At 36.6% G+C, this 7,111-nt stretch overlaps 1 non-coding gene across 1 annotated transcript; it reads left to right on the top strand.

The window, feature by feature from the left end:
• The first annotated feature begins 276 nt into the window (after window positions 1-276).
• Window positions 277-383, top strand: LOC141722419 (small nucleolar RNA R71). Its single transcript, XR_012575439.1, has one exon. It is a non-coding gene; the product is annotated as a small nucleolar RNA R71 (small nucleolar RNA).
• Window positions 384-7,111: the final 6,728 nt, after the last annotated feature.

Raw genomic sequence — 7,111 nt, 5'->3', positions numbered from 1 at the left:
TACTCCATAGGTGGCTAGAGAATTAACCTTCGAAGACAGCGATGGGAGCTGCACTGCAATAGCTGTAGCTGCATCAACTTCCAGAATACCCGCTACCTTACAGGCATCATCCTTTGAGTTGGGTTTTGATGCTCATTTGCAGCCATAGTCTCAATAAGATTATAAGCCTCAGTATAGCTTTTGGCCCACAAGGCGCCTCCAGCTGATGCATCGAGCATGGGCCGAGATTGGGCCCCCAAACCATTATAGAAACCAGTGATCACCATCCAATCAGGCATACCATGATGTGGACACTTTCTCAACATCTCCTTGTAGCGCTCCCAAGCTTCGCACATAGATTCTATAGGCTGCTGCGCAAACTGAGTAAGAGCACTCCTCATAGCTGCAGTCTTCGCCATTGGATAGAACTTTACCAGAAACTTTTGCGCAAGATCTTGCCAAGTAGTGATGGACCCACCTGGTTCAGAATGTAACCAGTCCTTACCTTTATCCCTCAGAGAGAATGGGAAAAGCCTCAGCTTGATAGCCTCATCAGTCACACCATTATATTTGAAGGTACTACAGATCTCGAAAAAATTCCTGATGTGCATGTTGGGGTCTTCAGTAGCAGCACCTCCGAAAGAAACAGAATTCTGCACCATCTGAATAATGTCAGGCTTGATTTCAAAAGTGTTAGCCTGAATAGCCGGATAAAGGATGCTTGACTGAATGTCATCAATTTTAGGCCGAGAAAAGTCTACAAGAGCGCTGGATATGCCGAAACTATACGATCACCCATGATTACTGGTTCTTTCTGCTCGCTCTTGTTATCCGAATCTTCAAAATCTATCTTCTCCGGAATATCAAGAACTTCGTCCATCTCCTCAGCCGTATCTAAAGTCCTCTTGCGAGTACGAGAACGTGTTTGCATAAACGCTCGCTAAAGTACCTGAAACACAACCGGAAACAATAAGTAACACATCTTAATCAATGAGTCCTAATGACCACTGATGGTAAGTACATAAACTAAATAAATAAGCCGAGTCCCCGGTAGCGGCGTCAAAAACTTGTTAAGGGGGAAAACACGCGCTAATAATACACGTAAGTATACGTGTTCGCAAGTAATATAGAATACTTTCTAGTTCGTTCCCACATAGATTCAGACTAATTATGTTCAATTAACACTTACTCGTCAATGTATAATTACTTCTCAATGTCAAGACAATAACACGTAGATTTTGATTAACTAATTATTAACTAGAATTAACTACGAGAATTAAACACTTAATTAACACTTGAATTAACGATATTAAACACACATGAGATCATAACTTCATTATTACTTCCTTCAATAGCTATTGTTATTACCCTTAGCATGTAACAGTGATAAAACTAATCGAACAACTCAAAACTGATAAAATCCAACTTTCGTTGCACTAATACCATTCTACCAAACATCCACAATTAAGATAGAAGTTGAATAGTCATCAATTATGTTGAGACCCTATATGTCTACAGAATTTGACAACATTCCGATTTAAGCACAAGTTATTCCTTTTGATTACACAGGGCAAGTAAAACGGTTAGAGTTACCCACTAATCATGCATATACATACATGAACCTATGCTAGCATGGCCAGTTCTAAATCTCAAGATCCACCGTCGCTTCACAAGAGATTAACACCTTATCTTATGTTTGCGACGCACATAAGACGAATAAACACAACCAATACTAGATATCATAAAATCATCACACACTAAGGTATTAAACAACTAACTAAAGAATTCCATAGTAAACCTGTTACGACCCCATGATCAAGATTAGCCCATGATTGAACTCATCGTCACCATGGGTTCATATGAAAACATGATAATAACACACGAGAATAATTAATAAAACTACTTATATTAAACCAAAGTACGTCACAAGAGTAAATAGGTTCAAAGCAAAGAAAACTAGCATCCACTGTTACAACGAATAAAAGAATCACAAGAAAATATGTTTCCTCTTCGTTGCGATGTGCTAAAACGGTCTTATTCCTTATCTCCTTGCTCCTCGATTAATACCACAATTCAACACACGTGAAACGTCTCTAAAACTACTTATATAGAAGCCCTACAAAACCCAGCTATCTCAGAAGTTGGAAGTTGTAAAACACCCAAATCCAAGGTCGTGAATTCGGGTTGTTACGATCACTTATTAATTAAATAATTCTCTTTTCACAATATTACTCGACCTTTTATTCAGACTCACACACACACAGGTTATATGCTTGGAAACATTATTAAATAAATCATTTCCACTTATCTACCTGACGAGGCTGGCGCACAAAAAGCCTACGGAACTCACGAGCGTTCCTTACCCGCCTAAGGACAACAGTCCTGGTCTGATCCATGCTGGTAGTCTGTTGTGATATGATATGTAAAAGCAAGGGTGAGCATTAAAGCTCAGCAAGGTATATATCCCCATAATTAGGTATGTAAGGATAAATAAAACCAATAATTATACTTTGTATCTCCAAAGCGTTCTGAAAGTTTATATGCTTATCAAATTTATAATATTCTCAAAATCAACTACAATAGTATATCCACTGAATACTTGTATTCATCTCTTTCTCAAAATCATTTTATACTCGTACTCATTTTATTTCAAAATCTCAAGATGTTACTCGAACCAAGATTCTCATATGGGTGTGATATATTCGTCAACATCCCAATTTAAAACTCAGCCTTATCGGCAGATTTCTCAAATGGATTTGATATATAATCATCAACATCCTTATTTAAACTCAGTCTTATCGGCAGATTTCTCAAATGGATTTGATATATATTCATCAATATCCTTATTTAAAACTCAGCCTTATCGGCTCTCTGTTGTATATTTCACAACAGTTTTTCCAAAATGGAAGAAAGGGACTATACTGGAATAAACCACGTATCGGTGATCAGCCGAATACGAAATTTTCTCTACTAGTAGAAGGAATACAAACCTAGCCGCCTTTGGGCTCATCAAGACACTACACGGTGGTTGCCCATTGCCGTGCAAGTCCGAAAGTCAATGGTCACATAGACCATATAACCGTACAATGTGCCACTCCGCGCTTGCATAATGCGCCACTCCGCGCCTGGTCACTGCCCGATACCACTCCATGCCGGGCAGGCCACATTCCAGTCCCAAAACAATTATATATTTTGCTCAAAATCCTTTTTCGAAGGAATAGGTCGTTAAAAGTTGACCTTTAAATAAGATGATTTATTCATCACTTTTAACTCAATTGATCTTTGGGAGTTGTCGGAGTTTTGAATTTAAAATCATTTTCAAATCCCTATCTGTAGTAGGGTGACACATATATTACTCACTTGTTCTTTATTAAACGAGGAAGCAAAACTCTTATGCTTCTAGACTAAGTTCCCTAAGGTTTTGATACGTTTCAAATGATTAATCTCTTTCAAGAGTTTTGAATAATTTAGAAAGTACCTTTGGGAACCATGTCTATTTTTAAATAAGTTTTTTTAGAAGTCCGAAGATATTAAATATCTAAGGTCTCATAATAATTTAAGAGGAATTCAATGAATTGATAAAATCTTATAAATAAAACATCTCTGTATAAGGTTCAATGAATTGATAAAAACCTTATATATAAAATATCTCTGAATAAGGTCCAACGAATGGAGACACCTTAATCAAATAATCAAAACAGGATTTGGTATCCTATAATTGCTCTTTGAATAGTTAAATCTTTATTAAATAACGTGTAATGATTTATAAACTATTCAGTATATTTTTAAATACTTTCTGGATATTTAATAATCCCTTAAGTATCGTTTTATAAAATAATCAATCAAGTAAGGGTGTCCCTTAAATGAATAAACCAATATTTCTCGAAGTTTAAGTCAAAATCTTAATCGTTCGCTTGATATATATATTACGCGAACGTACTTTGTTTATCGAAATAGAAATCTTTCGCGTCAGGCTCTCTCCGGAATTAAAACGTTATTAAAATATCTCCGACTCCCATTATGATATATTATATTTGAAATACGTTTCAATTTCTCATACTCGTGTAAAACGAAATTTGTTTTCGTAAACAATCGCATAATTCGTATGCATTGATATCATAGACAAGCATATGTATTTGAACTGTAAATCATGGCATCAGTATCACAACAGTATATATATAGCATGGATAGTATGAGATAGGGTTTCGAAAACTTGCCTCGAGTAATCGAAGTGGTATGGTATCTGGTGTTTGGTTGGCGATCTATAAACAAGAACCAACGGTCTAAGTTAGTACGCGATTAATGTCTCGCTTTTATTAAGCAACTTTCGCAACTACTCAAGTATAACGAATCTCCGATCGTCACATTCTCAACACTTATATTCTCACTTTATAACATGGTCGAGTTTTGAAATCGATCGTTCGCTTTAGAAAGTCCATTTCGAGTTTTAAGCTCGAACGTGAGAAAACGCGCGTCAAAACTAGGTTTTTATGCGTTTCTCGCTTGCGCTCGCTTTACCAAAATATTTTTATAAATCTAAAAATTAATATTTTCTCAAAATTCTTTTTGGACAGTCTTCTCTACTATCATATCCATTTTTCATAATTTTTCCAGAATCTCGAAATTATTTTAAGTCCTTCAAAATCACCATGCAAGTGGACTTAAGTGCAGTTGGCTAATCGCAAAAATGTTTTACACTAAAACGACCATAACTCCTAAACCGTAAATATCCTCATGATGATCTACACATGTATAGAAACTAAAAAACAAGATCTATCTGCTCATGGCCAGTGATTTTCAAATTTTAACAATTTTCATGGCCGAATGTCCTGCAGAAAACAGATCAAGTGCAAGAATGCCCAACCTCAATTTCTACTACTTGATCTTAACACAATCACTACCTATAACCATCATAAACACAAGTAATTCTCAAGATCCACCCACATGAACCTTATATGCTCTATATAGTACCATATACATGGATTACAACTCAACATCTCAAGTCTTTAGCAAGAACATAATCAATACAAACTCAAACAAACACAATCCTTTGGATCTTAACACTACAACAAACATAACTCTTAAATTCAACCATAAAACCTTAAAAGGTTGAAAGTTATACCTTCTTGGATACTAGGAAGGTTAGTTCTAGGATGATTGAGGCTTGATTTGCTTAGAAAACACTTAGAAGGGCTAGATCCTTAAGAAACAAAACAAAGAAACAAGTTAAAATTTCGGAGTTACCTTTCAGCACCTCATTCAAACATTTTTATCAAATTGAAAAAAAATAATTTGAGGCTGAAATTTGGTACGAAGCTTACCCATGATATAGAAAAGCTATGGTAAACATTTCATGATATTTGAATGAGTATATTTTGACTTATGAATTTTTGTTTCTCCCTTGCTCAGAAAATCCGAACTGCTGGAATGAAAAATGGGAGAGCTTTAAGTGAGGGAAAAGTGGTTGTTTTCTTTTGTGGCTAAAGTGTGGAGTGTATAATGAATATATGGGATGTATGCAGCAGATTTGACAATAATTTGGCAAAGGTATGGGTTGGTTTGATTGTGTGGTGAAGTGAGAAAAGGGAGAAGTATGGCTTGTGTACTTGTTGTCTCCCATCACTATTCAACACTATTCCACTAACTATTCTAGTTAGCTTCTAATCATCTAGTTACACTCCTAACTACTAGTTAGGACTTGGTTATGCATGGCCAACTTGCATGGGATTTAATTTCTCATTCGTTTATTTATCGTAAATGCAATCGTCGTTCCATTCCGATAGTTTCCACGTATAACGACTTGTTTCGTAGCGATTTCTTTTATCGCTTATAATCCTATAACCAATTCCATTCCTTTTCTTGATCATAGAAATACCTTGATATATTATTTATTTCACGTAGTATTCCCGGTTCTACGCCATTCTTTACGGATACGAAAACACGTAGTATAATTGTGAATCTTCGAATTCCGTCGGCTTTTACATTCACTTATTTTCCTCGATAAACAAGAATATGATCTCGGATTCTCAAAATTCCACTATTCATTTAATGATGATCCCCATACGTATTACTTAATTAGCTCAAGTTACTATTCACAAAAGTTTTAAAATATTACAAAAATCAGGGTTCTTACAGTCTCCCCCCCTTAAAAGGATTCCGTCCCGGAATCAACTCACAAATAGATGGGGGTACCTTTCTCGCAGGTGGCTCTCTAATTCCCAAGTCGACTCCTCGACCTTGGGATGTCTCAATAAGAATCTGAATAGCTTGACACTCTTGTCCCTGAGTACTTGCTCTTTTCAACCAATGATTTCAACTGGTTGCTCAATGTAGGACAGATCTAGTACTTACTCATGTTTCACTATATTATTGGTATCCGCATTATACTTTCTCAACATTGGCACATGAAAAACACTATGAACCTGTTCAAGGTTTAGAGGTAAAGCCAATTCGTATGCCACGGTTCTATTTGTCACAAAATCTCAAAGGACCCATATATCGGGAACTCAACTTCCCTTTCTTTCCAAATCTCATCAGTCCTTCCCATGGTGACACTTTCAAAAATACCTGGTCACCCACTTCATACTCTCTGTCTTTTCGTGCTAAGTCGGCATATTTACGTTGTCGGTCTTGGGCTGCCGCTAAGCATCCTCTGATCAACTCAACTATGTCTCTCGTTCTTTACACCAAGTCAGGACCTAGTAACTTTCTTTCACCAACTTCATCCCAGTACAAGGGTGAATGGCACCTCCGACCATACAGCGCCTCATGTGGGGGCATTTCTATACTCGCATGATAACTATGACTGTAGGCAAACTCTATCAAAGATAGGTGTTCATCTCAATAACCTTAAAAATCAATTACACAATTTCTCAACATGTACTCCAATGTCTGAATGATTCACTCACTTTGTCCATCGGTTTGGGGATGGTATGCAGTACTCACATTCAGTTTGGTTCATAAGTCTGGAGTTGAATCGGGGATCTCTGTCAGATACGATAGCTACAGAGACTCCATGTCTTATCACAATTTCCTTGATGTATAGCTCTGCTAATCTATCCACCATGTAGGTTTTCTTGATTGGAATAAAGTATGCTGACTTGGTCAGTCGATATATAATTACTCATATTGC

Source organism: Apium graveolens, chromosome 4, assembly GCF_009905375.1.
Source record: "Apium graveolens cultivar Ventura chromosome 4, ASM990537v1, whole genome shotgun sequence".
Lineage (NCBI taxonomy): Eukaryota > Viridiplantae > Streptophyta > Magnoliopsida > Apiales > Apiaceae > Apium > Apium graveolens.
This window is presented reverse-complemented; position numbering and strand designations above follow the sequence as displayed.